We start from the raw sequence: 9,795 nt of genomic DNA on the forward strand, positions 1-9,795 counted from the left end.
AACTTATTGGTCCACACTACACCATCATCTCTCACTTCTTGCATTCCCAGTTCACAACTTCCAGCACCTGTGATTTCTAATGATAATGTTGTTTTGCCTATTCCTACTTCTCTTTCATCTTCTATACCACTATCATCTCACACACCTCATGACTCTTTATCCTTACCGGCTAATTCTCCCATACCAATCTCTCCCATTCCTTCATCACCACTGTCTTTTCAGTCCATTACTGGTTATTCCAATTCCAGTCCTCAGGTCCCTGTGGCACTTGTTAATGGTTCTTAAGCTTCTCCAGAAGAACCTTTTGGTCCTAATACTTTGCAAGTGGTGTTGGAGGTTCCTCCCCTCAATTTGCATCATATGCAAACTCGGAGCAAAAATGGTATTATCAAGAAAAAGCTTTATTAGCTACTATTCAGGAGTCTGATTGTGTTGATTTGTCTCTCATTGAACCGACTTCTTATAAAACTGCAATGAAGGATCCTACTTGGTTGAATGCTATGCAAGAGGAAATCGGTGCTTTACATAAACAAGGTACCTGGAGTCTAGTGGTATTACCTTCTACAAAGAACTTGGTAGGTTGCAAATGGATATTCAAGATTAAGAAACATTCTGATGGAACTATTGCCCGCCATAAAGCTCGGCTTGTAGCTAAAGGGTTCAGTCAAGAACCGGGTCTTAATTATGGTGAAACCTTCAGTCCTGTGGTTAAACCCATCACGGTTCGGCTAGTATTGGCTCTTGCAGCTCAATTCAACTAGCCTCTTAGGCAACTCGATGTCAAGAATGCCTTTTTACATGGCGTTTTGGACGAAGAAGTGTATATGACCCAGCCTCCTGGCTTTGCTGATGTTACTAATTCTCATCTTGTTTACAAGTTGCACAAGTCTCTATATGGCCTTAAGCAAGCTCCTAGAGCTTGGAATGACAGATTTACAAAGTTCTTGCCTCAATTGGGTTTTCAACACACTTATTCTGATTCCTCCCTATTTGTCAAGTCCGTTGATTCTGGTATTGTCATTCTGCTACTTTATGTGGACGATATTATTATCACAGGGAATGCAGCTGCAGCCATGCACCAGGTTATTCATGCTTTAACTAATGAGTTTGATATCAAGGATCTAGGAGATTTGCATTTCTTTATGGGCATTCAAGTCTCTAGAACTGCAAATGGCTTGTGTTTGTCTCAGTCCAAATATATTTTGGATCTTCTTACTAAAACTGAGATGATTGCGTCCAAGCTATGTGAGACTCCATGTTTGCCTTATAATCGGCTTCTCAAAGAAGATGGTGCTCCATATAACAATCATACGCTGTACAGGAGTATAGTAGGAGCATTGCAGTACCTCACTTTTACACGCCTGACATAGCATTTTCTGTTCATTAAGTGTGTCAATTCATGCAACGACCTATGATTGCTCATTTCACTGCTGTCAAACGCATTTTGAGGTACTTAAAGGGTACCATTCATCATGGTCTTTATTATTCAAACGGACCAATGCACTTAAAGGCTTTTAGTGATGCTGATTGGGCAGGTGACCCTAATGATAGATGCTCTACTACTGGCATGGCTGTGTTTTTAGGAAACAATCCTATTTCCTGGTCATCTAAGAAACAATTGACAGTCTCTCGATCATCCATAAAGGCTGAATATCGAGCCTTGTCATCTACTTCAGCTGAATTAGACTGGATTCAGCAACTGTTAGTCTTTCTGCAGGTTCCTCTCACCTCACCACCTGTTGTATTTTGTGATAATTTGTCCACCATTGCTTTGGCATTTAATCCAGTTCATCATCAACGTACTAAGCACATAGAGGTTGATGTTCATTTTGTGCGTGAAAGAGTTGCCAATAAACAGCTTTCTGTCCAGTTTGTGTCATCTAAATAGCAGTTTGCTGATATTCTAACTAAAGGTTTGAGTTCTCCTTTGTTTCGTACTCACTGTACCAATCTCATGCTTCGTGCATCGACTCATGAGTTTGCGGGGGGATGATAGAATAGAGAAATTGATGTATAAGATGGTGCCACTTGTAATTAGATTAGAAGAGATGTTAGTTAAGGAAGTTAGCTTTGTAGTTGTAAGAAGATAAATATCTGAACATTGTGTAATTGTACAGTTAAGAAAATATATCAAGAAAATTCATCTTCTCTCTAAGTTCTCTCTCTCTCTCTCTCTCTCTAAGTCTGCTACATTCTTCTTCTTCTTCTTTACTGTATAAGATTGATCTTGGTTAACAAACCCAATTACATATAAGCAATGCAATTTCCCTTCTTTTCCCGATGTAAGTTTCATACTCTCAACAACTATATATGGCCTTATACCACAAAGGCATGCATGCGTTTTAAATTTATTTCACCTTTTATATATATGTTCTGGTTCGACTCACTAAAGTCTCAGGACTGACCATGAAATATGCATGTACATGCTATAATAAGGTCTTACACAGTGTTGGGGCTTATTTCAGAAGGCTTTGCTCTAGACAAAGGCATCCCGAAGGAGAAGTAGATCCTAGGGAATACTTTGTTGTTCCTCTAGCAGCTCCAAAGTGTTGGGTCGATCTTATGTTAAAATGCTCCCAGCGGTTGTCGAAGTTCTTCTGGTTGTTGTTGACACTTCCTAAGACTTTTGAGGTGGTGAGTTAATGTCGAAAAGGGCTTGGCATGAGAGCTTGAAGTGTGTGGAGCCAAAGATCCACAAGTTTATCAAATGAGATAGTGTTAGATGTTGACTAGACTCAAGTTTAGTATGAACATTAATAAGGGTGAAGGCTTTTCCTTATTTCTGCTGGGTAAAAGGGTGTGCCAGAAACTACTTGTTTCCAGCATGAAATGGATGGATTGGAACCTAACTAGGCTTTTTCTTTTTTACAGTTTTTTTTTTCTTTCAAAATTTGTTTTAAAAATTATAAAAATTCTTTTTTTTCCCTATAACTTCCTAAACCATAAAACATTACATAACATTAAGTAACATGAAACAATATTAAACAATATTAAACAACATTAAATAACATTAAACAACATAAAAAATGTACAACATACAAGTAAAACATTTAATAACATGAAACTTAAACAACATTTTTAAAAACATTTAACAACATAAAACTTAAACACCTACTCCATGCTTCTTTTGGCCCAAAGATATGCAACAAGATCATGTTGTAGGTATTTGTTTGTGGCACAGGAACGTTCTATAGTGCCTCATGTACTCATTTAAAGAGATACTACCAGTTCTTTGATTGAAAGGCAAATTAGGCCTATCATATATTTTTGCATGAGCCCTTTTTAACCTATTTGGATCATCTTGGTCGTCATCGGACTCTCCATCAATATATCCATCTCGCTCATCCTCCACAATCATGTTGTGTAATATGATGCAAGACATCATGATGGAGTCCGAATTTTCTCGACTCCACCCTCTTGCCGGTTCGCTGATGATCTTTCACCATGCTTGTAGAATGCCAAAAGCTCTCTCAACATATTTCCGGCATGCCTCTTGGTGTAAGGTAAACAACTTTTCGGAGTCATTCGCAGGGTTTGGAATTGCTTGGACAAGTGTCACCCACTTTGGGTAGATGCCATCTGCCAGGTAATACCTCATATTGTACTGACAGCCGTTGATGTAGTAGTCAAGTTAAGATGCTTTACCTTCCGTCAGGGTATTGGAGAGGGGTGAATGACCAAGTACTGTGATGTCATGTTGGGATCCAGAGACTCTAAAGAAAGCATGCCAGATTCATGTGTCATACGAGGCAACCTCCTCTAACATAACAGTTGGCTTTCTCGACCTTCCACATAAGCCTCCTTGTCATCTGGTGGGACAATTCTTCCAATCTCAATGCATGCAAGTGTAATGACCCTATCATGCCCGGAAACCCACGGTCTTCAACTTTGCGAAAGAGACGATCTAGATCTTCTTAATTTGGCTCGCAGAGGTACTCGTCTTTGTAAAGCTGAACAATTGTGTCACAGAATTCAGCAAGAGTATTAAGGCATGTAGACTCATACATACAATGGGTTTCATCTATCGAATCAACTGGGAAGCCATAGGCCATCATTTGGAGTCCAACAGTAACCTTCTAATGAGGTGAGAAACCAGGGCAGCTTGCTCTGTCCCTCTTTTGTCGAAAGTATGGATTTACCATGCTGGACATCACGAAATAAACGCTCGAAGACATGACGCCTCATCCGGAACCAACGTCTAAAATCCTCTTCTGTGTATATCGAGTTGGGTTTGAAGTAGTTGTTCATCAAATTGGCATGCGTCATCGTTCTGTTTCATGGTTTGTAAGAGCAACCAACAACATAGCCACCCGATTGAGGTTGTTCCTGAGTTGGCTGACACACCATGGCTGCTGCTCTGTTTTGTGTGTTGCGCCATGCTTCATCTTCTTCATCAGACTCCTCATCTTTTCATCTCATCTACGTCCATTTTTCTTCCAATTTGGAATTAGATAAGGACCCCCAGTTGGAATCCGAAGAGGATCCAAAGTTGGAATTCATTGCAAACTTGAATCGAAAGAGATTGAATTGAAATAGATTGAATTCAAAGGTGTGTGAATTATAACCCAATATCCACCATATTTATAGCAAAAAAAATTCAAATTCAACGACTAGCTGACGTCACTTAGCTGTTGGATTTGAATTTAAGTTGTAGTTTTTAAATAATAAATATGTTTAGCACTCGGTTGGAGACGGTAAGAAATATGACCATGCACTGTTCATTAAAATATTAATTTTTTGGAAGGCCAGATGGCTAAAACGAGCGCTCTGGCCAACCTTTGGTTGGAGATGGCCTTATGTCCTATGAATAATAGAAGGCGCCAGGAATATCTTATGTCCAACGGCTAAAAAGGTGGAATGAAATCTTCTTACTGCCATGTAGTTAAAAGGGTGCGACAAGTTGCAACATGAATAGGCTCAGGGGAAACATATATCGTGGCACATGAAGGGAGAAGGTTTATGTCTTGGGTGGATAGGCTGAATTAGGTTATTGTCATGGACACTGCACGCCTAAAAAGGTGTTGGAAATTATCTCATTTGCTTATCCGGCGTGAGATCACTCCAATTATGGCTTGAACTTTGGTGCTCCCAAATAGACTAAAGTCTCCATTATCGTAGAGTTTCTATATGCCTTGTGGACCACCATAACCTTCCACACCTACCCCTTTAGCAAACCCTGAAACCACATGTCTTGGGTCACGTGAGCTTGGTAGGTGTCGAGTTTAAACAAATGTGCTCGGCATGGCGTGATATATATCTTTGTTTGGTGTGACATGATAATTAATTAAAACTTGTGTAAAACTTTGCTTAACTACTAATTTTCAGATAAATTATGATATAACCGAAATTAGCGTGAGGCTGTACAACCGTAAAGAGCAATGGGCCTTTAATCCACTTGGCCCTTCGTGAAATTTTTTAGCTTTAACACACAATAGTTTGAGTGAGTGTGATACCTATATATACAGACAACTTAAGTTTGATAACTATAACATTATTGCTACACTAGCGTGAGCTCAATATATTGGTATCACACCCATGAATTTAATATATTGCACTTATGAGTATATTGGTATCACTCTCAAATTTTCTGCCCCATAAGAATGATTTTTATATTAGTCCAATATATTGGTATCACATTTATTTTTTTCGGTATGATGTAAAAAGCGTAAGGGCACTGGTGGTAGGTTTACCATTTATAACTTTCTGACTGGAACGTAACCACTGTATCTATGATATTAAATCATAAAATGATGATGGAGGTGTAGGTAGCTAGCTGCATTTTCCCTTTCTTCCTCTGATGCAGAGTACTAATACTATGACCAATAGTTTTCAGTCGACCTTATATTCGTATATATTAATATAGATCGATTCCCCAGAATTAATCAGTCTCTCCGCAATGTTTCTGAGGCTAACAAAAGCATTGAAGAAAGGAAATAATGACACAAAATCAACTTCTTTAACTTGTTGCTATTAGTTCAGATTAATTAAGAAATTGATGAAGCATTGCGTGAAGAATATGTACGAGATAGTAGCAGCATGTATAGAGACATATATTCATATTCTGGTCAACCGCCAAGGTCCCCAACTATTTCCAATTATGATGCGAAATAAGTTAAAGGCCATCATGACAGTAATAAATGAATGATAGTCCAGTGAAATTTATGGTGTATGGTAAAGAAAATCTATGATCATATATTGTTGTATACTTGTATAGATGGCTACTAGCAACTGAAAGCGTTTTGATGTGATGCATGCATGCATGGTTTTGTGTATATATATTTAGGGTTTAGGCAACAAGCAACAATCGTAACATGAATATATTTTGGGTCAACTATGGTTGAGTTTTTGTTGGAATTGGCTAAATAATGTGCTTTACTTTCTGCACTCCAGTTAATTTATTTTTACGTAGATGTCCCGTCGTTTAATTGAACGAAAATAGGTTTGGTACCAGTTTCGTAGAATTTTGCAAAACCATTAAAAACGCGTGTAACATGTATGTGAAAATTGAATGCAATAGTTGAGTTTCTGCAAGATGTTTTCATGCTCGGTAAGAAAATAATGTAAATCATTTGAAATTGGTATTATCATTTTTTAAGTCTCATAATCAACACTAGGTCAATAAAATGAATATAAATATCAAAGCTATTCAGCCTATTCTTATCAAGTTTGTGCACCCAATTAGGAGAAAGTAGGGATGGCCTCGGTTCGGTTTGGGGAAGGAAATGCTATATCCATCCCCATAACCACGAAAAATAACCATATTCATAACCATCAATTAACCATCGGGCATTATCCATAACCATACCCACCGGGTAACGGATTCTTCATCGGTTAACGGTTATACCAATCTTTGTCAATACAAAAAATATATTCGTTCAATTGATGCATGATAATGTAGTAAATATTAATTTCGTCATTAAATATTTGATGTATAAAATGATTTAATGAATGGATCTTGTGGAGCATAAAAATTAAAGCTAAACATTGATAATATTCTCATAGATTTTTATTCATATCAAAACTTTTTAACTTGCCCACAATGCAACTCACACGGTGCAACTTTTGTATTCTCAAGGTAATGGATTCAGTGAATAATAAATAAATAAATATATATATATATATATATTATATAATACAATTATATTATATACAAATATTATTATATTATATATAATTCGGTTCGGATTCAAGGACGGATATGGATTGTGAACCCCTAAAACCATATCCAAAATCATAACCGGATATTATTCACTATTTTTCCCCAATTCCAAAATATACCTAAATATTCATACCCAAATCCAATTCATTCGGACGGTAATTATCCACGGTTATCGATTTTAACAGTTAGAATTGCCATCCTTAGGAGAAAGTCTGGAGTGATACTGTCATATGGGGCACACACTCCTAAAGTTGTGGGATTAGAGAACATGTTACCATGCTACTGCATTCATGAAGAAAAAACTTCTTTTCAATGGAGCTAATCAGTTCTTCTCTTTGTAAATCTCTTCACATTAAGTCATATAATTATGAGATGCAGAAACATGGGTGTTTACCTCGGTGACATGGAAAGCTTATACGCATTCATGGTTCGGATTGAAAGGTGTTTTGAATTACAGTATATGAAAAAAGATTACATTTACCATAATTTCGAGAGACTCTCTAATGCATGCAAGATGCCCTAGTACAGTAATACTTATAATATTATTTGATCTCTGGTCTCTCCATCAGGATTATTCAGGACTGGTACTTAAATATGCTTCTGGCCTGTTAAAAACATAATATTGAAAGTACTCCACAGCAGCTATTGTGATAGTCTGCTCTGATCTTTCCCCTACTTCGGTGTCAGGGGCGGAAGTCACTAGGGTAGTCCCCAGCCCATCCTGACTTCATCTGAGGTATGAACCTCATGGAAGAAGATGAAGCAAACGACGTCGTTAAGCTGTTTTGATTTTAAATCTTTTCAGCTGTCTAATGAAACGATAAGTTTGGCAGAGGAGTTTTAAAAGAGATGTGCAATTTTAAATGGAAAAAGCAACCCCACTTCTGGTTCAATTCTCTCACCTAACAGTAATATACACCCTATAATTTTCTAAAGCAACCCACCTTCTTTATTTGCAGACCTCTCCCCCTTTTCCTTCTTTTTCTACTTCTTCGTATTTTCTTTAGCCTTCCACAACCTACCTCTTACTTGGTTGTCTGGGTTTTTTCATTTTTTTCTTCTTAGTATTGAATTTAAGAGAATTTTTTCAGTTTTGTGAGGAATGGATTACACAAATTGTATATGTCAACATGTTATGAATTCAACTTTTTACACACACTCATATATATACATATTTGTGAAAGGCCCCTCCTCATTCAAAAGTCTGGTTCCGCCACTGTTCGGTGTTGATTAAGAAGAGTTTCTTTGGCACTGAAATTGATTAAGAAGAGTTTCTTTGGCACTAAAACCTGGAGATTTGAGTACTCTCATAATCATGATATATATGGTGCTGTGTCTGTGTGCTAGCTTAGCCAGTGCGAAGAAAATTGAGGTTTAAATATGGAGAGTAGCACAAGCTCTTATAAACTTTTAAAAAGTTTTTCTTTTAACTGATGTAAGATTCTTTTACCTTCACATCCTTACACGCTTTGTCATGTATGGTAAATTTTCAAGCCAAATACATGAACAAAACGAATTGGGTGACGTGGAGCATGTGTGGCCGTTGGGCTTCACACGTGAGCTAATTTGCTCTGATACCATGAAGAAAGTTGAGGTTCTATGAAACCAATTGGCAATATAGGAGTACCCAACCTCTTATAATCCCTTGCAAAGTTCCTCATTTTACCGATATAAGACTCTGTTACCTTCACACCTTTACATAATGTACGTGACTAATAATGGTTATAATGGGGTAGCTAGAACTTGGAGTATGGGAAAAATCACAAGTACCATAACTCTTTGCTATTTGTTATCACAGAGTGGATCAGGAATTCATCATCAAAGTTACAGATTGTGGTTGCACTTTTGCCACTGTTATACTATTATACTAGTCTCTCAACCATCAAATCAAAGTGGAAATTATTGTGGTAAACTAAAGCACGAACGTTTGATCAGACTTGGAGTTGAGTCGTAACAGTACTATTGTACGTAAAGATGATGCATGGAAAAACTTGCAAACTTGGCCAAGTTTGATACAGAGAAGTTATAGTTCACAATGCAATATGCATGCATGTTGACAAACTTCTCTTCTTAAATACGCTGGCTATCTCTCTTCTTAAATACGCTGGCTATCTTTTTAATTCATTTTTGGGACATAAAACTCTATCATGCATGGTGGTCATCAAGTTAATTAGTTATCAGTTTTTGTTTAGTGATTGCTTTTAGTTAGAAAAAAATGAAAACAAAAAATAAAAATCTAAAAATTACTTTATAAGTTTTCAAAATTTGGCGTGAATAGTTTTCATTTTTTTAAAGAAAAAAATTAAAAACAAAACTGAAATAGTTATTAGTTTGATTATCAAAAGGCTCTTGGACAAAAAAATTTAGCTTAATTATAATAATGGTCCCTGAAAACATTTACTTAAACGTGAAAGTGACCAACTATTCGTATTCTAAAACCATCGATCTTAAACAGAAAATGCATGCATAATTGCATATGAATCCATTTACTATTGAATTAATTTTTTTTTTATACAATCAACCAACAGGAAAGGAATCCTCTCCAGATCCCTTCCACCAAATCCACCCAATCACCCAATCCGGGCCGTTGAAATTTTATCCAACAGCTAAAAACAGAGGATCCCTTTAAAAGTTAT

Source organism: Malus sylvestris, chromosome 6, assembly GCF_916048215.2.
Source record: "Malus sylvestris chromosome 6, drMalSylv7.2, whole genome shotgun sequence".
In the NCBI taxonomy this organism is placed as follows: domain Eukaryota; kingdom Viridiplantae; phylum Streptophyta; class Magnoliopsida; order Rosales; family Rosaceae; genus Malus; species Malus sylvestris.